The sequence below is a fragment of the Neopelma chrysocephalum genome, unplaced genomic scaffold (genome assembly GCF_003984885.1).
Source record: "Neopelma chrysocephalum unplaced genomic scaffold, ASM398488v2 Primary Assembly neopelma1_25, whole genome shotgun sequence".
NCBI classification, from domain to species: Eukaryota; Metazoa; Chordata; class Aves; order Passeriformes; family Pipridae; genus Neopelma; species Neopelma chrysocephalum.
In genome coordinates this window covers 46,181,117-46,206,382 of record NW_020897694.1, presented here as the reverse complement: position 1 = coordinate 46,206,382, position 25,266 = coordinate 46,181,117, and the positions used below count along the sequence as shown (strand labels likewise).

At 37.1% G+C, this 25,266-nt stretch overlaps 1 protein-coding gene across 5 annotated transcripts in view; it reads right to left on the bottom strand.

Moving 5' to 3' along the window:
• TBL1X (transducin beta like 1 X-linked) overlaps positions 1 to 25,266 on the bottom strand; it is a 206,147-nt gene that overhangs the window by 100,461 nt on the left and 80,420 nt on the right. The window contains exon 1 of one of the 5 annotated variants that reach the window (XM_027675140.1): positions 19,551 to 19,567. The exons of 3 other annotated variants lie outside the window; for them this stretch is intronic. The gene's annotated coding sequence lies outside the window, so the exon portion shown is untranslated. Of the gene's footprint in view, positions 1 to 2,616; positions 2,711 to 19,550; positions 19,568 to 25,266 lie in introns of those variants that run through there. One more of the 5 variants, XM_027675138.1, reaches the window with a different exon arrangement.

Here is a 25,266-nt window from a genome sequence, read left to right as displayed (position 1 = left end):
CCTTTTTGGGTTTTATTGCTCTCTTATTTTGTTATCTCCCCTTTAATCATTATTGTCATTATTAGTAGTAGTAGTAGTAGTATATTTTACTTTATTTCAATTATTAAACTCTATCTTAACACATGGGTCTTATCTTTTTCCAATTCTCCTCCTCATCCCACTGGGATGGCTAGGGGAAGTGAGTGGCTGTGTGGTACTTATTTACCAGCTCAAGTTAAACCATTACAACTATACATTAAGTATCATTTTCTGATATAATCAACTTAATAAGTAACATATTTAAACAAATAATCAGGAGAAGCTTTCACAAATCCAGTTCTAATTCCCAGTCTACAGTACTACATACATGTTCTCATTTAGTTTACTGTGAGGCAAATACACCATCTAATAGACTACTACTCACTTCAGAAAGAGTTACATCTATTCTAATCAGAGGTGAATGACTACACAAGGGACAATAAATGCTATTTAAGCATCACAAAGTATTAATAAGACATAAGCTAGAAGTCTATAGTTTTTCTGCGTTCATTTACTGAATGCATACAAATCTCCATCTATGTGGCTACCTATCTAATTACCTATCTCATTCTCAGATGGCATTCTGAGATGACTGTTCTTATCTCTCCACCTCATCTTTTTTTTTTAATTATAGATTGATAGAATTGTTCGGGTTTGAAAAGACATTAAAGATCATCTAGTTCCAACCCCCTTGCCATGGGTAGGGACACCTCCCACTAGACCAGGCTGCTCAAAGCCCCATCCAACCTGGCACTGAACACTGCCAGGGTTGGGGAATCTGCAACTTGTCTCCCATCTAATTTTTCTGTGGAGAATATTATGTTTATGAAAAAAAAACCAAATCAAAACAAAAACCTCAAGAAGCATAACTGTGTGTAAATACAAAATCTAAAAATCCAAGCAACAATTAGAGGATTTTTCTGTTACAACTTCTCCATGTCTTATGGGGAAATTGCTAAGAGTATATTAAAATTATCTCTATTCAATACTCTTGACATTATGCTATGCAACAGTATCTAACTGTTGCATACTGAGGCTGCTCTCATGTCAAGCACCAACAAAATATCTGTACTGTAGGCTTCTGCAAGATTTATTGAGTTTAAAGGACACTGTAGAATACTAGATACTCATACTGTAGCACTGTAGATGGAAGAATGGTTATTGAAGAAATTCTATGAATACTTTCTATCATAATTATACTCATAAATTGGTTGGGTCATGTTTTCATTTGTTCTGTTTACAAATCTTACAAACTGGATCCCTGGCGGTTTTTATCCGTGGCAGGATCACTTAAAGGCTATTCATCTTCCCATGCTGCTACAGAGCAGGCAGAAGGCATCAGTGGAGGCAGCACTGGTAACACAGGCTGGAAGAGCTAATCAAATCCTTTCCTAAGACCAGCCTTGGTTACCATGCCAGACAACTTTTTGCTAAAAAAGTTCATATTAGCTCTCTGCTGAAAAAGTGAAAAACAAAAGGAAAGAGACATCCTAGAGGAGAAAAGATACAATTTCTTTATTATTATTTTATTACTTATAAGTATCAGTGACATTGAAAAGTTATATAAATTTCCCTTACGACTAGGTGAGAGCATGTAGAGATGACTGCAGTAACTGGTCATGCTAGCAGATGCCCCTACCCATAAGGTTTTACTCAGCAACAAAAGAGTTTCTTCCAATCTGATTTCATACAGAATTAACTACTAACATGAGCTTTGAAACAAACAGTATGCAAAGACAGAAAATGTTCTTTTAAACTTTCTTTGCTGATATTAGTATTGCAACCTATTCCTACTTATAATAGGATAAGGTCTTCACAATTTAGAAAGAAATTGAAAAAAAAAACCACCACCAGATCACAGAATACAGCTGCAAAGTGTTAATATAAAGTATCTGGAGAGTTCAGCTTGTATAGTTTATCACTAAAAAAAAAGATGATGACCTAATTACAGCACCTAAGTACTTTCATTGGGAGAATATTCTAAGTACCAACTGGCTTGTTAATCTAGCAAAGGGTGTGCGTAAAACAAATCAGCATCTGGAAGCTGACACCAAATTTAAGTGGGAAATAAAGTACATGCTTTTATCACCTGTGACTAACCATTAGTGCAGCTATCCAAAGGAGAATGAAGAGATTCTCCATTCGTTGATATCAAGCTTCAGTGGGACTTTTCTAGAAGATGAGTTTTTGTGAAAATACAAGATATCTTGCAGTCATATACAAGTTACTGGGTTTCATACAGATAGACAAAGATTCAGAGAACTACAGCTATCCTTCCTGAGACAGGTGGACTAAGGTCTGCTGTCAAAAATATTCTTGGCTTCTAATTTAGGAAGCTTATTCTTTCCTCCATGAGCTGAAAGGACTCAGTCACAGGAGCGTGGCAGCAGGAGCTCTCTTCACAAGGGTCACTCAGGGCATCAGTAAGATGACCAAAGGCAGGCAATACAAATTATGCTCTCTGCGCAGAGAGCAATAAATAACAGCGCTTCATGCTATTAACTACTTGCCAGTCCCATCCCTACAGGCAGTAAGCTTTCCGGGCAGAAAAACCTTCTTACAGGGGTGTTTCAGTGGGTTAGCCAAGCAGTTCTCTACCTCAGCTAAAACCCAGGAGCTGCTGCGGCCCTGCAGCGTGCTTCCAGCTCTCTCTCTGCAAGAAGCAGCAGCCTCACTCTGGGCAAGCAAGTAACGTGGGCTTCTTACAAAAGGGACAATGGGAGAAGAAATGGCCTAAATGTTACATTGAAGAGATCTCACAGTTAGCAACCTTAAAAAATTTCATCCACTAAGGAAGGGATAAGGAAAGATATTAGAAGTGTTAATTTAGCTAGCAGTTGCTATATAATAGCTGTTGCTATTCTATGCCTTGGGCTGTGCTAAGCTGCCAGGAAATGTAACCAAAAATAAAAGTTAAAAAAATTTGTTCATTTTTACTAATTGCAAATCTGGTACACATGGTTTGACTTTGGATTTGCACTATGTTTGAAAACACAAAAGACAACCAAACAATACAAACGTGTTCACTGATCTCTGTGCATCTCTCAGCTACTCCACTGGACACAACCTCTGTGAAGAAAAACCATGGGAACCCCTGACACGGACTCCCATGCAGGCCGTTGATGTATCAACTAACTTATCAACCACCCTTCTTACATAAGAACTGCCAATTTAACTGAATAACAGTAATGTTGCCTTTCACCCCCGTCCCTGCAGCACCAGCCAGAATAGGGCAGAGCACAAGCACGGTGTCCACAGCACCATTTACACTAAGAAGTCAATAAAGTGACATTTCTTAAAGGAGGGATAAATTTAGTGCTGCCCTTAGTAGGCCACAGATGAAACACTGCATTTATCCTCTGCTTCATATGTAGATTTGTGTTTTAAGTACTATTTCTGCATAGTTTCAGCTAAATAATTTTATTTCTTTTTACTACACAACAGAGGTGAGGAGAAACCAAACAAGTGTCATTACTCTTCTTAACTCTGTTTCATAATGAAAAAAACATTAAGCAGGTGACTATTTATTATCCCCCCTCCTTTCTGGTTTTTAGAGGCACTGGGAAGTTTAAATGCTGAACAGGCCACCTTCAACAAACACTAAATTACAAAAGCAGTTTCCAGAGATTTCACTATATCTCTGGGAAAGAAATACAGGATACCTAGTGCACAACACAAATATTTTGCTTTCTTTCAAATTGATAAACAGCTTTAATATTTTCAAACTATCCCTAGGGGAGTATACTTGTAGTAAACCATGACTATACAGAAGATTCTAACAGGACATCAATAATTATGCTACCCATCAGCAAAAAATAACCTAAAATGTATTTTCTAAAGCAATTCCTAAAAAGTGTACAGATGAGTGAAGAGAACATTCCAACATTTGCAAAACTTGTGCTGATGTGCTAGGGTTTTAGTTTCTTTATGGATTTACATTATATATAAATATAATCTCATTGGTATAACCACAGCTGTGGTTCCCCGGGGGCATGACCAGCAAGTGCTCTGTACATGGATCACGGATGACATTGCAGTCACTTGGAGTAGAAACGACCACCACTTTCAGCACAACACAACACAACATGCTCGGTTTCTCTATTGTGTTTTCACAGAGTACCTATGCACTGGAACTGCAAATTCTGTTCAGAAAAACCCACACAGTCCCTGAATATTAATGTATTTGCCCTAAGGTCTTATAGAGTAAATAAACACTATTTAATGGCTTGCTATGATAAAAAATTCCCTCTTTCGACACTTATGCATCTATCGTTCTCTCATAGCTGCTTCCTCCAAAGGAAGTTAAGATAGGTTTTTTTATTTTAAATCTACTATAGATAAATGCTCAGATTTCATGAAGGAAACCAAGTCATGAATCAGTCAAAAAGCAGAAAATCAACTTTGAAATAAATCTTCATTATAGTACTAGTGCAAAAAGTTTCCCCATGGTAAAATCTAAGTCAAAGCAACAAAAATACCCTCAGAAATAACCCATCTCTTCCCACAAAAACTTAAAATACTTAGACTTGAAAGTCTCTCCCCAGAATACATCAGTCTTTCAGGTGCAGCTCACAGAGCCTGGGCTGTCACTTTGAAGCAAGTGTCTCCAGGGAAAACCAAACTCCAAGTGGAAACTCTTCTCATGTTTCATCTTAACTACCTCTGTCAAAGCGAGTGGACATCATGAAATTAAGAATTTCAGAAGCACGGTCTCGTTAATTTGGCTATATTCTGCTACCCCTTTCACACATGCTTCTTCAGAGATAAATTAACTCTCAGCAGCCCAAACAATGACTCAATACAACCAGTCTTAGAGTCAGACTGGAAGACACAGTTACAACATCAACTCTCAAAATCATTTACCACTGTCAGCACTTTGCCTGCACAGGTGCTTCAACAGCTTTAGCTTTTTTCTGCTTCAGCTGTGTATCCAACAGTAGTAGATATTCTCTCTACATGTGTAATAGTTTCAGAGACAGGAGATACATGAGGTATCTACCATTATTTGATAGGCCTAAACTTTCGGTGGTAATAATGCATTTATGAAAAGTTTAGCTGTCAGTAACCAAAGCAGGTACCAAGTGTGCATATGCTTAGTACTGTAAGAGGATTTCCTCAGTACCCGGATGGATTCATGCGTGGTGTGGCCTACAACACATCATTTCTGAAAATTTTTTATCACGAAGACTTACAGATATCAAATAGCACAGCATTTATTTTACCAACTCTCAGGCAAACCAAATGCCATTTTTCTAATTAACAAGTCCATATTTAAAAACAAAAAAAACCCACACCCAAACTTCTCTCTTGACAGTAACTGATGAGATTTCTGCTGAACTTTATAAAACATGAAACAAATCCCATAGCACATCTAGGACTGTTGTGATGGAAACATAAAGAAAGGAGTTTAATTATTAATTCTGTGATACTGCAGGTAGGTGGGAAAGAATTATCCCCTTCAGAAGCATTGAAGTATAATCCTTTCATTTGTCTATTTAGCTGTACCTCAGGCAAAAGCATAGAAGAAACAGAAAAGAAGAAATGCAGCCTCCTCTGCACTGCCCTAACAGTCACCATTACCTGATTTAATAGTGAGTGCAAGATTAAAAACAAACCCACACAATTTCACTTAATTCATGTAATTTTTGCCCTGAGTAGATCTGTCATTCTAACCTAAGAAATGAACTTTCAAGTCTTTGGCCCCCAGTTGTGCAAATACTGCGCTGCTTTCAGCATGCACGTCTTGGAGGTACCCAACTGCAGAGCAGCACGTGAAAGGATTTGCTGTTTCCCATATTTGAATGATGCAAAGTCTGTAGAGTTTTCTCAATGTGCACCAGTAATGTGAATTGCAGCCCACAGCAAAGAGACAGAGCCAGTATAATTTTCTTAAACAAGGTTTAATATGGCTTGCCAATATCATCAGCTTTGGTTTGGACTAGTTGTAATTTCCAAGAGATTTTGAAGGTGGGGTACGATGGGCACTGTGGTAATAGAGTCTTGATGTTGTGGTGGCATCAATACTCGCTGCAAGGTCAGGCTTTAGGAGAAATTACTACAATCAACTTAGGAGGAACCGAGATGGTAGGCACTGTGGACATGTTACATTGGATTTGGGCAGCAGTTTGTCCCCGAAGGACCTTTTGAAACTTTGGGTGGAACTTCAGCTACACATCGTTGAAACAAGATGAATATATAAATACACAGTTATTAATATATTTAAGTCACATTTTCCCCTTACATTACAGCAATTGTATGAAATGCTCTAGGCTAGAAGCTGCTGAATCAGGAAATGGATCAGAAGCTAACTAAAATGCCTTTCTAGTTATTGATTCCTGATCTCTGTTTCCTGTCAACTTCCTAGAATCCATCCAACACAAGCACGAAAGGGTAATGAGTTTCTGAACGCACACTCTAATAGTGCACACTGCATCAAAGCTTTCAGTAATTGCCTGGATGCTGCTTCCCAGCAGTACTAAACAACTTAAATATAATTATCTGGAAGCCCTATGGGCTGCATTTCCCCACTGGAACACCTCTTACACTAATCCATTTATCAGGCTGACAGATGACTGAATCACTGGCACTATGGACCCATTCTCCAAATAATATTTCTCAGGCCCACATTTTGGTTTGTACTTTATTGGGTACATTTCTGCAAAGGAAAAACCTGTATTAAGAGTGGGGAGAGAACCAGACATATAACACATTAATCTCTTCCCAGTATTGAACAATGTCATTTGTTTGATTAGCCCACTAAGTAAAAAATGCTGGAGCTATCAGGTAGAAAATGGAAATGAAATGTACGCATTATAGAACTGTATGATGGCAAAATTAGTAGGGAAACACACAAATACAGAGAACTTCTGTAAGTTTTCCAGCCATACAAAGGTTTAGAGAAGTTTGCATTAGAGGACAATTTTCAGGGCATCCTTCCTGAAGATGGCCTGGCTACAGCTGCCGAGTTAAAATTTCTCCATACTGTTTACTTCTTGTACATCTTTCTGAACAATGGGTAACAAAAGAAATTTTAAAGCTGTCTGAATTATATTCAAATAGACTTGAACCGAACATCATGCTGCCACAGAACTATGCACTTTGCAAGCTGCTAGAGAATTCTCATAAAAGTACCAAAAATGTATCTAATTTCTTAGACAGAATTTTCTGATGTTGTAACAAAAACCACTTTATCACTGTGACTTTTATTTCCAGACAGGTTCCAATAAGTGGACCTCTGCAGAGTCTGAAATACTGGGGACTGCAAGCAACATCTTCCGAAATGTGCAATGCTGTGAAAATGAAGTAATTGTAAAAATGCTAAATTCTCATCAAATTCTTTTTTAATGATGAAAATAATTACTCTCGGATGTTATACTCTTATACTTCCTTTCTAACAAGTTGTGGGACAGGAAATAAAAGGGACAAAGCTGGTAATAATCAGTAGGAAGATGTAGAAAAAGATGGGTTTTAAAAAGTGCCCTTCTAGACCCATTGTACTGCAGTCAATAATATATATTCTGGCTCGGAATCACAGGACTCAGCTAGAGTGGTAGCATTGTTTCATCTGCTTATTTCCTCCGGATGTTCTCATCATGGACACAGAAAATATCAATGTTCCAAAACAATAAAACAAGAAGAAAGGACTCCTTGTACTTCTACATGAGCCTAACCAATATCTTGCCAACAGTCAACATTCATAAACTCTCTTAAAAATAGAACTACAAGTTAAAGTTAACCCATAGCCTCATCCTTTTACCTGGGAAGGTGGCAATCAGTATGAATTCAAAGCGTGAATACAAAAGCTGTATTTGAACATTCAACAATGAAATATATAATTAAAACATATTCAGTGATCTAAACTGATTTAGCTCATGAATCAAGCAGCAGCAGCAAGATGAGGTACAGTCAGCACTTCTCGGGAGCAGTACTAATCATCCATCTCAGAATAGGGCCAAAAAATAGCAGCTACTTGGACATTACCAGATTTGATTTTCAAAAATCCAATCACAGGTCTTTCCACTGCCTGCTAAAGTACTGAGCAGGTTATTAAGAACTGAGCTGCTTGAGATTTCTTCATGTGCACCCCAGAGCAGAAATCTCAGTTTCACTTGCACTCTCCACCCACTCCTTCCCTCCGGCCTGAAACTGGAAAACTCATCCCAGAGACACTGACACTTGCACATCAGCCAGCCAACTTCCCTGTCGTTCAAAGACAGCCTCTTCCTTCCCAGTCTCATCTCCTCTGTTTAGCGTATTCTCTACTCCCACAAACAGGCAGAGAGCATCCTGAGCAAGGGCTGCCCTGAACCATACGAACCTTAACACTTGTCAGTCATCCTTTCACATGAAATGCAGAATTTCACACTCCTGTTAACACAGACTCCTTTGAAAGGCAGTGGTACTGAGCAGAGCAAATGTCAGATCTAATAAAAAGAACATTCTGAAGTAAAAAATGTAAAAAAAATCTTCTCCTGTTTTTAGCCATTTTTAATAAAACAGATCAAGGTCCTGAATTTCCTAAGTAAGAAACCTTCTTTGCCAAGCAAAAAATGTATCACTGCCTTCATTTGTATGCTTTAAGAAGAAGCTTGCTATATTGTTGGTGAAGCTGAATTTGCTGGGTATTAATTCTGAGACAATTTTTTAATTCTTGAGGTAAATGGTATCTCTTTAAAGCACTTCCAAAATTATTCTTCCCTTTAAATCAGAGGCAAATTTACAGCAGCTTATAGTTAAATAGTTGCACTGAATTCTGACTTTTTTTAATAGAAGCAGAAAAAAAGAGTTTGAGGAGAAGAGAGGAATCATCTAAGAATAAAACTTAGAGCTGGAGTCATAGTCCACTAACTCCCATGCTTTGTATGGAAGAAGTGTACACCTGGAAGGACATGGCAGGCTAAGCAGTCAGGTACTGCAAAAATGCAGAGGGTTTTATGAGTGCAAATAAATGTCTGTTCTAAAAAGCATGGTAGAAGTGACCTAATACATTTATCTACAAACAGAACATTCATTTGTAACATCCATTTGAAAATCAGATTTTTATATTCAGTAAGTATTATCTTCAGCATTAGAAAGATAACAAATTTTCTTGCAAGACAACTTCTGTGCAGTTTCCATCTTTGGACTCCTGAAACAGAACAGCTGGGACTAACCCCAAAGCTGGCCCTGCTTTGAGCGGGGTGTTGGACTAGAGACCTCCTGAAGTCCCTTCCAATCTGAATTATCATATGATGCCACAACAATAATCTCTCCACACTAAAACTAAATATGCTTCTTGTGCTATTTACATAGAAAATAAGGAGCTTAATAAAAAACAGCAGAGCACAAACTTACATGCTGAATCCAGACAGATCCAAGGTCTTAAAAGCATCAAACGTGAGGCATTCTTCCTGATCATATAAAGCTTATGCTGGTTAAGCAACTGTAACAAAGCTAAGACTGATAAACAAAGATACAGAATGCTTTTGTTATACTGCAGATTACCTCTCAACATTACCTTTTCCTTTTACCTAAATCATTGTAGAGATATAGGAGTAAAAACTATTTATATTAAATTAAATTAAATTACAGTTTAACTTTGTGAATTTTAATCTTCCCCCAATTAAAATGCATGACAGATTAATAGGTTATACTGTCTGGATATGAAAAATGCAGCCGAGAATACTGGCTAGAGAAATACACTAAATGAAAAAAAGAGCAGGAGCATGAATTAATCTGCAGTAAACGGCTGTGAAAAACCTGAGCATTTCAAAAACACACAGACAAAATAACCCTCCAACAAACATCCCACAGACTTGGTCGTAAAGAGCATCGGTCTGGGGCCTTCTTGGTCTGAGGAACCCAGTCCTCTGAGTTGTCCAGGAACCTAGGTAATTTCAACACATTTGAACTTTTTAATAAAATATTGTAAGAGTCACCAGTAGAAGTAAAATTTCAGGAAAAAATCCTCAAAATTACCACCTGCATGTTACAAGAAATAACTTCTCTAGACTTTGGTCCTGTTGATTCGTTAATCTGATTAAACTGATGGTTGATATTAGCTGTCTCATCATCATATGCCCTTATAGGACTACATGGGTATCCATACCTCTATAATGGTCAGTCTTCGCGAACGAAGATTTTGGGAAAGGTCTTTTACCTTTCAAGCCTGCGCAATGGATTTTTTAGGTGAGACACAGCATGTGTTGAACTGAGCCCACCCTTTAATCCTAAGGTTCATCTGCCGGGGCCAAGCGAGCTTGGACAATGACAGTGAGGTCCTCAGGACGTAGGTTTGTTTAGAGTGACCTTCTCATAGATGGATGGCCTCACAGGGCTAACGGGCTCCATCTGCCCAGGGGACTGGGATTCGAACCTGGGTCGCAGCGGTGAGAGTCCCGCATGCTAACCACTAGGCCACCAGGGGTCCCCCATACCTCTACACTGAGACAAAATTCACCTCCTTTGATAGCATATATGAGAATATTGACTAGTATATACAAGAAAAGTTTGTTTGTGCAATGAAATTAGGATAAATTCCTTTAATGAATTTCAGTAAAGTATTATCTTTCAATATAGATGATGTTCTACGGTTTAATGCAATTCTGATACCATAAATGGTATGATCTAGCCATCTTTGGTTTCTTTTATTTCAATTTTCTATCTACTTTCAGAGGTATTTTAGCTACTAAAGCTGACAGATTTTTAATGATTCTCTAGACTGTACTTCATTGAAGGGACATACAGAAAGAGTACTCAAGATCTTAGTATCAGTAAATGGTTATCCAATGATTCAGTCAATACATGGTTTATAGACCCTATTTCATGGTATGTTAAGACACAGTAAGGTTCACCAAGCATGTTAAAAAGCCATTAGCAAAAAGAATCTGAATCAAGCGTCGAAACTCTAATTAAAAAACAACCAAAACAAAAAACCAAATCACACAACAAAACAAACCAAATGCAAAACCCTCACCAAATTTTGAAAATTTGACTAATTAGTTAAATTTGTTGCAGAGGGAGAAGGACTTTTGAAATGCAGAAAACCATAAAGTTAACTTGCTTTCCTTTTTCCTGAAGCTTCCTCAGGCTTGCTAGTCCAGCATGAAAGCCCAAAGATGCTGATTATGTTGCTGCAAACATAATTTCTTGAAACCTTGCAAGGACCTTGCAAGGACCTTAGGAGCAGAAAGGGAGAAAGCATCTATTACTTCCAGCACTGTGAAGTGTCTCACATTGTTTAATGCTTCCCTGTGCATTAATTTTATTAAATAAATTCTTCTAGGTCTCTTCAATAAATAGTAGTTCTCATTTTTGAAATGCTAAAGTAATAATTCAGAACATCTGGAAGTCATACAGATCATGACAATAATTCAAATTACAATGTAGACTGCTTCAATTTGTATATATACATATATGCCCTAATCTAACACTACACTGCATCTTCATTTACAATTTATAGCACTAAATTTTAAGCCAGTATGTGATGCTATTTTTAGGCAGCATTAAAAGGTGATTTTTCCCAGGGTCGCAGAAGTGCAATTACCACTGACTTCAAAATGAAAGGGAAGTGGCCTGCAGTTCCGGAAACCTGTCAGTCTTTTCATCTTGGAAGCTAAACTCTTCTTCTGCAAATTGACAAAACTATGAAAAGTGAGAGCAAGCATTAGCACAGAAAGATATTTGCTTTTATTATGCTGTATTAAATGAAACAAAACCTTTTTATTTCATGACAGAACATGTCAGGGACATTCAAGCCACTTAACTTTGATTCTAACTTAAGTATATGTATATGGATGCTGATGCCTAAGGCTGGGTATGAATATGCAGCCTTCATTATAATGAGTGGTTTTCCTGTACTACATTAGCAGGAAAGGAAGGACCTAATAGCAAAAGACTCACTGAAATCAAAGAACTACAGCAACAAAAAAAGGATCATTAAGAGTCTTTTTGCATCTCAGTTTACAGATTTTGTTTACATTTAAGTGTTTTATTGAGATGCAAGGTGTTAAGTCATTTTTGGCCCTGGCCTTTGAAATTATTCAGGAAAATTTTGAGGCGTAAGCTAGGAGACTTAGGAGCTTGGCTTAGAAATTTTGGGGAACAGGTATTAAAAATTTTATTACATCATGGTAGCCGTAAGTCTAGCTATATACCCCATTCTATCCACTGTAGTGTGCAATTTCAGGTTGTCATCAAGCTTCTTGTTCTGAGTGAAGCTTCACTGGTGTAGCCTCATTCCCTTGTTTCTCGTAATCACTCTTCCCTTACATTCCTGCTGAACACTGTTGCCCCTCAGTATCTCAGGAATAACTGCTCATATCAAAATGAATCTTATTAAAAGAGTTCAGAGAGTTGGTGTTAAAAAGTGTTTAAACTAAGCTATATTATAGTGAACAAATCAGGTTAGGGAGTGACTACATGATCAACAAATCTCGTGGGAGCAATACTGAACAGTTGTGGACAGTGGAGGACGGGAGCCTATTCAGCCAATCCAGCTGCTGCCAGAATAAAATAGATAGAGAAATGCCTTTGTTCTTAGGTTTCGTTCCTGTCTTTTCTTTTCCCAGTATCTAGGATCCTAAAATTTTTACTCTTGATTCAGACTGTTAGGTTTCCTCAAAACCATTACCCCTCCAGCAGTACCTGTGTTCAGACTTGTGAGGCACATCCATAGGGTAGCTGAAAAACCCCACCCAAATTAAATGTGCCCCACCACTCTCCCCACAACACCACCTCAGTAAAACAGCAAGGAGTTTAAACACAGTCAACTCGGTGTCCTCAATTCACCTTGTTATTGCACCTCCAGTTGCTGCAGCACAGATGGGATGCAACATCTCCCACTGTTTGGGGACTGCCCCTAAAGGTGAGCCATATGTTTTGAAATACCCAGAAACAGCAGGATTAGATAAGGAAATCTCTGCAGCCTTAAGGCAGAGTTGCTTTGATTTCACTGCTTTGTGTCCTGCCTCCTCCCCCAGCCTTTTTTTTTTTTGAGAGCTTTTGTAATTTAATTTATCCGGGTTAAGCCTACAGAAAAAAAATCCAAACAAATACTACGTTTGCATGCATGTGTGTGTGTGTGTGTGTGTGAGATGCCTAGGAAATCTCCTGTGTTATCTGTGTAACATTTTACCTTCCACTAGACAAATATATTTTTAAACAGTGTGGAATCAAAACAACATTCTCAGCATTCAAGACATTCTGTCATCACTGCCCATTTGTTGCCCTCTGGGTTTCTCTCAGCTGGCAAATTTCCCAAATAAGGAGTTATCAGATTCATCTGCTTAGACAAGGCTGCAAAATAGAATGAAAACCTGGATTATTCTAGAGAACTCATATTTTTCTTTCAGGGCAGAAAATCCAGTGCATGAGAGCTGAACATTAACAGCAAATGGAACCAATCTCTCAGAGTTCACAATTCTACCTCACTATAGTCTGTGAAATCTAATTTGGATTAAGACGCCACAGCATTTATTTTACATTCATACTTTATTTCTTTAAATATGTTTAGTGCCACATATTATGTTAACCTGTTTTGAAGCCTTAAATATTATGTTCATATATGAAATTTATTTTTAAACTGTAGTTCTAGTAAGTCTCTAGTGCATCCTGCTGCTTCTACGCAATTTATCATAAAGAATTACCAACTGCTTTGTTACCATTTTCCCTACAGCACATTTTTTGCAGAGTGAAAGTGTTAAAAAAAGGGGGAAAAAATAGAAAAAATTAATACATTGCCAGTTTTCCACAGCAAGATGGCTCGAGATTTACTTAAGTGATGGAGTAGCTTTCATGATAGAGGCTGTACTACCATGTTCGTGTTTCTGTGTCCGCTGGCTGCAGTGACAAGATTTCTGTAGGGATATGCCATGGTTCTTAGTACTGTAATACACTAAAACTCCACACAAGCCTTTTGTTTCAAAGTGTGGAACACTAGTTTCTCCCCCTAGGTAGAAAGAAAACTGTGGTAAGGTCTGGAGAAACATCTCAACAGCAACCTTCCTTACTGAGCAGACAAAGAAGGTTTCGTTTTCTTGCCACAAATGAGTGAACTAACAAAAATTCCATCAAAGTCAGGGAAGGGTTTCATGTGGTATGTATGCATGTGTATGTGCACTGAGTTAAGCAGAAGATGAACACAAAAAATCTTAAGTGATTTTAAAGTGATTAACATAACAGCAAACATTACTGAGACAGACCTACTTTATGGAGACTACTGCCTTCCAGTATTGATACTAAACCACTATCTTACGATGTTCACCGAAGTAAAAGTCTGTTTCAAGGTATTATATTATTTTAGCACAGTGATTAATCAATTTCTTTTTAGAGCATCCTCTGAGAGCTTAAAAATTCATTATTCACTTTATTAGCATTCTGTACAGCTTTCCATATTTATTGAGTGGTATGATTAAATTTATCTGTGGTTGCTAATGGTCACAATATGGAAAACGAAGTATAAAAGTCATCATTCCACATACACTCGTGGATGTCCTTAAAACCCACCATGAGTTCCAAACAAAGAGGACTGTATGTGACAAATCCTTTCTTTTTATTCTCACAAGCTAGCCTGAATACACTGTTTGTGCAAAACACAGACAGGATGAACTCATGAAGGAATACTGCAAACGGAACAAATAAAATAATGCATTATATATGTCACATTTTAAGGCTGGAAATTAGTTCCATAAAGTCATTTTCATCACTAAACTGAAAGATTTTCTACAAGGTTTGAAGGGTCTCAACACTGCCTTATTTATTTAGACTGCATGTTCTAGTAGTCCAGGCTTGTCATCAAAAGATATTAAGAACTACACTTTGCCATTCTGGGCATAAAGTATTAAAAGTTTATCAAAGAAATCAAAGCACCTTTCTAATAAGATTGAATCCATCATCCATAGAAAATGCCTATACAGACCTACAAATACATTTTAGGTTTACTGAATGTAGCAAGATATAATAGCGTACAGTCTCATTAAAGAGCCAACAGATAAATACTGAGCCATCCAAAATGACAGTTCTTTCTAAAACCTGATGTCATGCACACAGTAATAGTAGGATATTCTGTAACATAATAAAAACTGATATGAGCAGAGCAATGTATCAAGGTATTTATCATTAAGTAATACTATTATAAGGCTCTAGCAACATAAACCATGGTTGATCCCCAAGTAATTTCTCTGTTGTGTGCATTGCAATATATAATCTGGAAGAATGAAGTTCTTCATTACACAGAAGTTAAATGATCTTCTTTTTTCTCCTATATTTCTTTTTGTGAGCTGCTGAGCTATTCAAAATTACGTAACTAAAGGGTGTTTTCACAGGGAAAGAGTACCTTTGTTCCAAAGGAAGCACTGGTGTAACTTTTCAAAAATATCTCATTAAAAATAAACCACCATAAAAATTGCATTGTATTGACTCTGTGACCCTAAAAATGCACTTCAGACAGTCACTACCATTAAAGATAATGAGTATGTTCTAATTCACTGGTGATGACTTTTTGGCTATAGGCATCCCTCCACCAATGCCTTTCACTTCCTCCCCTTCAAAAGGGGGCTCAAATATTATCATCACATGACAATGCAGACCCATCACAGGGCTAGAGAAGGGCCACTTTATTAGGAGTCTGCTGACAGATCCAAACATTCTGCAACATTCTTTAAAGCAGAAGCATGCCATTAATTTCCATATGTATTACTTTCTATGAAAGATAAGTGACTCAACATTGGGAAGGGCTTTACAAGGCTAATATTTCATCTCTGTCCAATACTTTTTTGGTTTATGTCTGCCTATTATGAGACTAACTTATTCCAAAGAATAAATTAAGCAGCAAGACATGACAAGCAGGGCATTTGTATCCAATGTGCTTACAACGTGAGGCATGCTACAAAAGCTCGAGGCCAAAGGCTGAGTAACCTTAACCATTCAATAAATGCAATAATAATCAAACTGAATGCACAGCATTGGGAGACTTATTTCTATTATAATATGGAATTTATATATAAGACCAAGTGCATCTGAGCATTTAGTGACTGTTATGAAATAAATGATATTGTTGAGAAACTTTTTCTAACCACTGTTCTGAAAATGCTATCCAATACAAGTGAAATGTAGAGGTTTATATACCTTGTTCTACAACCAGACAATGCTTGTGAAATGACAGAATTACACTCTGGACTGTAGGTCCAGTATCAGTTTAAAAATATCCATGCAGACGTATAAATATTAAAGGACTAGACAGCATAGGACAGGACACATAATCAGCCACTCTAGAGTAGCAACCAGCCTGCGCTATCCTGTTCATGTACCAATTAATTAAGGTGGAAAAAACAAAGAATTAATTTAAAATAATTTATTTTTTCTAACAGCACTACCTCATCTCATTCCGAAGAGACTGTGCACAGATATGGGCTGTGCTACCAGAACACTATTTACTTCACTGCTCCAGCTTTAATGAGTAAAACAATGACATTATTTAGGTTCATGATTCATTCTCCAGTCACAGTAAAGTTCATCTCTTAAATAAACAGTGTGGCAAGCTGCCTTTAATTTGTACTCAGCATATCAACAATTGATTTTTCCCATAAACTCACTCCCTTTCTGCTCTGCCTTGTGACTATACGGCCTGATTTATCCCTGGTGTGGAGAGCTGCCTTCTATGCACATTCCCAAAAACCTCCAAAAAATTAACACAATTGAGAATAAAAGGTGAAGATCTACTCATGAGGTGGAAAGACCAGGCAGCAAACTGTTTCACAAGAAAGCACAGCACCTGTTTCCTTCTGACGTCCTCATTCTGCTCTGGTGAGTCTTAATCTGTAAAGAGGACTATTTTTAAAAATGGAGATAGGAATAATCATTTTAAAAACTGAGAACTAGCTACTGGATTCTCTTATCCAGGAAAAAAAAATCCATCTGTAATTGAAAACAGAATATGAACAGACATAAATAAAGCCCAAACCCTTTAAATATCAGCACAGTGGTGTTTTTTGTGTTCACTGGCAAATCACAGAAATTAATATCACATCCAAGCTCTTGGATGTTAGAAACATACTGCTCTGGGACAGGCTACCATTGCTCCCAATCCCGAACTAAAACATGCTAGCAAAAGTCCAAACAAGGCTATTGATACCTTCTGATTTAAGAAATCATATTCTATTAGGCTGTTTCTTACAGTTCAGTCTAGACAAAATGTAACTTACAATCTCATACTAAAAGACGGCATTTGTGTTCCAATTTACATGTCTGATGAAATTTCTGCATAATATACACAATATTTAAAATTATTTAAAATACATATTTAAAATTAAAAGACCATAAAAACAGACTGACTACATCAGGTTAAACATCCACTTAGCCAGTATCTCTTCTTTAACCACGACAAAAGTAGATACGTAATGAAGAATGTATGAACAAAGCACAGACACAGTGGTATTCTCCCAGCCTCCAACAGCCTACAGCTCTGGGACCTCCTCATGGTTCCAGTACTGAAACACATCAGGACATGCTTTAGTGAAACATTAATGCGTAATAATGCTGTATATTTGTGGCAGGTTTCATTGGAATGCTATGGGACAAAATAGCTAAAATCACAGGTATCTCAACTCTGTTAGTTGAATACTATGGTGTCCTTAATTTTTCTATGTCCTGTTCTAAGTATTAAAAAGATTCTAGCATTCAGCTCCTTCCTTTGAACCAGACAAACGTGTAAATACTTCCACAATAAATCTGCACACTGAAGTTATCCATGAGAACTGGGGATTTTCACACACGTGTATGCAGCAAACATGAAATCTTCACATACATGGAGAGGTGATAGACCCATAAACAAATAACCAGAAAAGTGCTCTTGTATGTCTTCTTTTTTTAAAATCTTTAAGAATGTTGTACCTCTGGTAAAATGGTGTTCTTTTCATGTGAGTATAATTACTTGGCATTGTGCCTAAGAACATACCAAAAGTATGGAGTGATCTTGACGACAATCCCATCACTCACACATACTCCAAGCGTTCAGTGTTTCGACTTCTATGAAATTCCTTCAAGCCAGGAAGGAGGACAGAATTACTGGGCTATTACTGAACAATTCTTATATTTTGGAGATTTAGTACCACTGTCTTATGTTACAGCTGCTGCTGCTACACTGTCTTCCACTTTATCCCAGCTGAATAATTAAATACCCTTTAGTCCTTCTGACAGTCCTAGACTCAGCATGGCTGTTAATATCACATAAAAGGGAATTAGGCTTAGGCAACTGTCGCACAACGCAGGATGGACAAGGCAAGATGGAAAGAGATCTCTTTCAATCAGAAACCTGATTTTCTGTATTTTACAACACGCCCTACAAAATGTGCACGCAGACTTGTGAATACATGAGATCTATACAGATGTGTGGGGGAATCAAAATTAACCTCAGAGATTTGTTCCATCATAATGGCAGTCAACAGCCACTTCTCTTTCCCTTCTTTTATAAATTCCGTCTTCACATGTTTCTGGGATTGAAAAAAAAACCCTCAGCACCAACATTAAATTTAAAATATTAAGTTTATAGGGAAAATATGACTGCATGAAACCATTTCTGAAAATATTACCATATGACTGCAAAAAAGAAATATAAACAAAAGACATTTAGTAATTATTATCTGAATTCTGTTCAGTGCAAAATATATAGGAAGACTTGTGTTTCCAATAGTTGGGGGAATTTTTCTAGAATCTCTAAAAACTGCCCACAACTTATGTATTTTTTTCATTATTTTCTTGTCCTGCAATGACTCCATAGGCTATTAAGAGCAACACTAGGCTGAGAGTACCAACAAATGAAAGATTCACATGAAGGGGTGTAAATTTTCCCCATGCTGTCCTGCCACCATGCTTGATGCTCATCTACAGAGAGAAAAGGTGACACGGTTCCCAAGTCTCTTCAACAATTCTTCCTTTCTGATGAAATACTCCAGTATTGAATTTAGAAACACCTCAAACTTCCTACCAGGAACAAGACATTAACTCAAAAGTCAAACAAGTCAATTTCAGGTAGTTAAATAAATAAATTAACTGTGATAATGACACCATCAAGCCACTGACATAGCAGCGGAAGAATTCACATACACTTCACATTCTTCTGTTGTGGGTGGCCTCTGGTATTTCATGTTTAAAGACCTGTGTTATAAAACACACCAATTCAACTTCAATCTATGCACATTGTAACAACAGCAACTCTGAGTAATGAGGAATAATCAGCAACTAAAATGGAAATGACAAAGTAACAGATTATTCTCGATATTATATTTTCTGAAGCATTTAGCTGAAATTCAATTTTGCAAAGAAACCAAAACAGTATTTTCCCTCCTTCCTAGTGGTAACATAAAAAGAATCTGAATGTTTTATACCTAATTTATTACTTATTTCAATTTTCTTGTCTCACCAAGATTTGCTTCAAGCTTTAGGAAGTGTGCTTCCACTAGCACCTCCCTCAAAACAATCCAGAAAACATATTCCATACAGCACACTGTCCACACTCAAGAATCACAGAAAGAACAGCAAAGCAACTTCAAACCAACCTGGGCTTTTTTAATTTCTTCAGTCCCTTCCCTGGAACTGCTCAGCCTCAGGGAAAGCTGGCCAGCCTCTGGCTCCCAGAGGAAGGAATAGTGATGCCAGAGCTATGCTGCTGAATTGCCTGTGGCAGACACTTGCAGAAGGCACAGGGCACCCCAGGCATGAAAGGAGCTAAGGCAGAAGGGATGACCATGGCTGTAGCTCTAAGCCCAGTCTAACCTCCTTCTGAAGGGGTGCAAACGGGGCCTTGCTGCTCTTATCTCCCCATCCCAGAGCTTGCCCACTTCAATTCAGTCAACACCCTATATGTTTTGTGGATCTTAGCCAAAAAGATTCTGGAGCTACACAACCATTTATTTTTGGGTTATTTTTTTTTTTTTAGCTTCTCAGTACACAATGATTACTCTATACTGAAATACAATCTTTATATCAACTCAATATTGCAATTTGCTTACCATGAAGCTGTGCTACATACATACCTATGGAATCATGTGTGCTAATTTACATTTCCTCTTTTTACACACCATTTAGCTAGAAAATAATGAATGACCCCTTCTTATAGATCAGGTCATATTCTTTTAAAACGGGAAATAAAACTTCAATTAAAATGAAGGAAAAAATATCCATGTTTTAAACACAATAGGATCTTTTGAAACAGTGCTTTACCAGTTAATAAAGGTTTATGTAAGAGGTGCATGACATTAAATAAAACAGTTTTGCATTTTGAACCAATTAAATACATACAAGAGAAACTATCTATAACTAGAGAAATTAACTGAGTATTTCTGGTCCCTATGTCCTCCAAGATTTCAAAACTAACAGATCTCATGCTCTCTTTCTTGGTTTTCTAATTAAGTAATTCACTGGGAGAAAGTAGGGGCTTTCCTAACTAGTAATCTCCCAAGCAGTTTCTCATCTTTAAGCTGTTCGCTAAATTGATAAGCAGAAATTAAGAAAAGCCCTTCCCCTGCTGGAAAGGCTACAGTTGCTAAAAGTGGGTTTACTACATTGGCCAGATCCATATACAGAATCACTCTTCTCACAATTGAGTCAATGACTCTAAAACTCCAGCAGCAAATACTGTCTGACTATTTTTTCCATTAGATCAATGCAAATAATAATTCGGGAGTTAGTAGCTCCCAATTTTGCATAGGACTTATAGATTGTGATTTTGTATCTCATATTAAATTGCAAAAAAAATCTGTTCTGTTTCTAGTGACAATTCAAATATTTTCTTTTTAAGGTATTCATGTTGATGTGATTCAGCAGAATCTTCTCCTGATGCAGCAACTCTCTGTAGTGGAAGCAGTGTGTCAGGCAGTATTGCTAGACTTGCAGAACGATGATTAAAAAGCATGTCTTAAGAAATGAAAGCGGTGAGCACAACTATAAAGAAAACATCCAGAGAAATTCAAGCAAAAGCCTAAAGACAAAGATACAAAAATAAATGCATAGCTCAGTTCCCAAATTAGTTTACAGTGCCAAACTGATCTCCCCTTCTGTAGGGTCACAGCCAAGTGTCATTCCATTTGTAATCTAAACTGAAGCCAAAAATAAATATATACAGAAATAATATTTGAAGAGCACAAGTATATATATAATTGATTTTCTATGAAGACTTTAGGAGATGTCTAAATCCAAAGTAATTTTTAGAAACTATGTTTAACAGAAATACCAATTCTTGCTAAATAATGGATTTCCCCTAACTGCCTTTATTTAACCTAACTGACCATAATGTCTAACAATTTAGCTCAGTTTACAAAGATTTTCCATCAAAACAGACTGTCACACAGACCAGTCTGTTAAATGGAAATCTTCACCTCTCCAGACAAGTTTTCCTCTGACACCTTCCTCTTTTCTGTATCACAAAGGCTCTGCCTGGGATTAAAAACTGCATGAGATGAACCTTCCTTTAATTAGCGTAGATTGCTATACCATGAATCAACAAATACATTACACCACTGCCACCACTATAGTTGTCTTGGTCTTGAAGGTCTATTCGTTTGCTTCCATATTCCACTATAACTCAGCTGCCTTAATCCCCCATATACCACTCACCTTCTTATTTTGCTGGGTGCCAATTCTTCACACTAAAAGGCAGTCTGTAGTACATGTATGGAATTTTTTTTAATTATGTCTCCAACTTACCAGCTGTCAAACTCTACTTGACATTTATAATAATGTCTGCAGAGTAACCTGTATCTATTCCAGTTTTTTCCACTATGAACTACCCTTGCTCTTTCTTTATAAATTCACTGGCTTTGTATACTCCTCATATAAATGTTATCCTTTTTTTGTATACATCTATATTATGACTGAATATGAAATTAGAAATAGAAAAACAGTACATTCTTTATGACGAGGATGAATTGCATAATATGTACTGAACAATTCCCCTTCACTTTGGCAGGCAGAATGCATATTCTCCTTTTTTCTGTTCAGGCATTCAACCACCACTGTGGACTTTGGGAAAAAAAACCTAAGTTTTCAGTGAAGATTTGCTTCAGACCTCCACTATAAAGTAAAAGCTATATCAAGCAACAAACAGCTTAAATCCCAAATGTTTTCATGTTTTGCATTTAAGCTTGGATGATAACTTTGCTCTTTTCCTTTATTGCAGTTCTCCACAATGAGCAGCCTCAAGAGAAGAAAATAGTTTCTCAGTCTGAAAATCATATGGAAAAGATCAGCTGCCCTAAAAAAAGTTATAAATGTCTGGACAAGCTTTTCCCAGATTTTCCTTCTTCAGTTATTTAATGAACATATGGTTATTTATAATGTGAGTTACACTTGTAGTATTTCAAAAATTAGTTATAAACATGCCTAGAGCTACTCAGCTCCTCCCTACTGACCTTGCTCAATACCCTCGAGCATTGTTTGCTTTGGCATGTCTTTGACAGTGAACCCATGTTCTTCAATGTCTTCTCTCTATGCTTTAAAATTCACCTTAGCTTTCTTCTCTTAGCAAGTACCTTATAACAGGTTATTTTAATTTCAGAAAGCTCATAACATCAGATATCAATTACGACAAATAAAAGCCTTGGCCAGCAGGCATAGCTGATAAAAAATACACATAAAATGAATGCAAGCTCAGCTATATTTTAAACTAAGTATTTAAGGGACAGTAAGGAGTAATCATTTAGGTTAGTGAAACGTAGCAGAAGCTAATAGCTGTGTCGATGTCTTTTCGACAAGTACAATATAGACATGTGTCCAAGTGAGGCTCCTCTCCAAGTCAGGAGACAGGCGCTTCTGGAGCATGATACACCTCATAGGTGACACTCTGCCCCAGAAGGAGAGGCCCTTTGCTGGGAGCACCTAAGCCTGGGTCAGGGATGGCTCCAAGGTAGACAGACACCTCTGTTACCTGACATCTGTGTAACCCATGAAATTAGGTGAGATGATCAGACCCAAAAGAAGCTATGTTAAAAGCAACAGGAATACAGCTAAGAGACTAGAAATACAGTCTTCTACTTTTCTTTCTCATGAATGTATGTACGTGTGTGCATGTTTTGTTTTTTTCTTTTTTCCAAAGAAAATGAGTTAGGCAACATCACCCTGAAAATCCAAATTAATCTTCTTCCATGTCTATGCTGTTTAACTGTCTGTGGAGTTTAATGTAACTTTTCACGTAAATATACCAATTTGTTCAAAATTTCTTCTTATTTAATAGGGATTTAATTCTATTCAGTGTTTCACTTAATAAATGGCAAAATGACCATTTTTTCCTCTGCAATCAACACAAACTGCAGATGTAAAATGTCCATCAGAAGATTGAAGGGCTTTTTACTCAACATCTAGCATTTCCTCAAGTACTCTCATATACTGTTTTTTCTACTTTTGAATTCAATTCTATTGTAAAGAATCCAAAAGAAACCACTAACTGAAACATCAATGTTGCATATAGCCATAGCTTCCACTGAAAAAGAAACTGCTCATTTCTTATATTTCTTCTTAAAGTATATGGAACTACTTTTTGTTTTAAATGTTTCTGTTCACCGTTAATTGCATTTTACACCTCACTTGGGGATTCCACGGAGCTCTGTCCTTGACTCTCTTATGCTCCACGCACAAGGGAAATCTCACTCAAAACGGATTTTAATTATCACCTATGAATAGATACTCTGCGCTCCAGACTTGCCTCTTCTACACTGTCAACCAGAATCTTTATCCATTTCTGATGTGATTATTCTCCAGAATAATTGTGACCACTCAGTACTCTTTCTCCCTTTCCTCTGCAGTCATTCTTGCTAGACTACTACTAATCTTAAGTACTGTCAACATCACAGTCATGTTGTTTGTCACACAGACTTGCAACCCTTGATAACATTACCTTAACCTATACATTTGGAAAAAATCTCCAAATTTATGTAAGTAACTTAATTTTTCTATAGAATCATGGCATCATAGAATGGTTTGGGTTGGAAGGGACCTTAAAGGTCATCTAGTTTCAAACCTGTGCCATGGGCAAGGACACCTTCCACTAGACCAGGCTGCTCAGGGCCCCATCAAACCTGGCCTTGAACACTTTAAGGCATGGGGCATCCACAGCTTCTCTGGACAGCATGTTCCAGTGTCTTTTTTTTGTTATAATTTTTAAAGTCTTTCACAGCCCTTCTCTAATCTCCTTTATCCTATTTGCATGTTAGTGCCCTTGTCTACTTACTACATTTCCAACTGGTAATCTGCATGTTTTTTTCATGTTTTCTCTTCTATTGGGAAAATGTTTTCTTAAACATCCATCAAGCTACTTCACTAAGGTGCTTCATATTCTTCAGAAGTTTAGAAAACATGAGCATTTTCTAAGAAAAATGTTGCTTTGGTAAGAAAACCAAAATGTGCTTTCTAATGAGAAAAAAAATCCCTTCCTAAATTCCATTAGAATTTTGACATGTTTTATTCCTTCAGGTGTGCCTTTGAAAATGAATGAGAAGAATGGCTATAGTTAAGGGACTCCAGTTACTTGTCACTGAATCTGTTCAGACTACCACTATTATTCCAGATTAATATCCTGGAAATTCATTCTAGACTTGAAAGTCGAACAGACTTACTCTGTTATGGCTAACTAAAGTAATCAAGATTTTCCACATAAAAATTTTTGCCACCACACCTGTTTCAATTCCATCAACATTACAAAGGCAGTCGGGTTGGCTCTACACTTGGAATTTAGTTAATGATCTAGCTGATGTCTCATCCAGAAAATATTTTAATTTACAATTCTGTCAGCAATTCTGCGTGAATAAAAAAGCAGTAGACAGGAATTCAGCACTTTAAAATACAAAGAATGTGAGGATCTGATCCACAGAATAAGAGAAGAACAAATAATCTAGAGTACAGACCTTGAGTTTTGTAAAATAAAATTCTAAATGTTAAACTTCTTGTACTGTATGTTCATCTGAACACGATTCCTTGCTTGATCATGTTCTTACTGTGTCTTATTTTACTGTATGTTGTTAAAAAAGCAAAACCCGTAATTATATGAGAGTTTTATGGTTTATGGCACAATGAAACTCTTTGAAATCCTGGTCTCTTGAGCACCTTCACATCCCTCTGAACTGCTGAAATCAGGTGACACCATTGCTGGTTATTTCACATTTACTGCAAGAACTCACTACCACCAAGGAAGGAAATTCCAAGGTGTGCTTCAAGAAGCTTTGCAAACAAAAAGCTCTCTTGACAGATGTTTTGTGGTTTAAGGTATTTGCCTAAGAAAAGCTA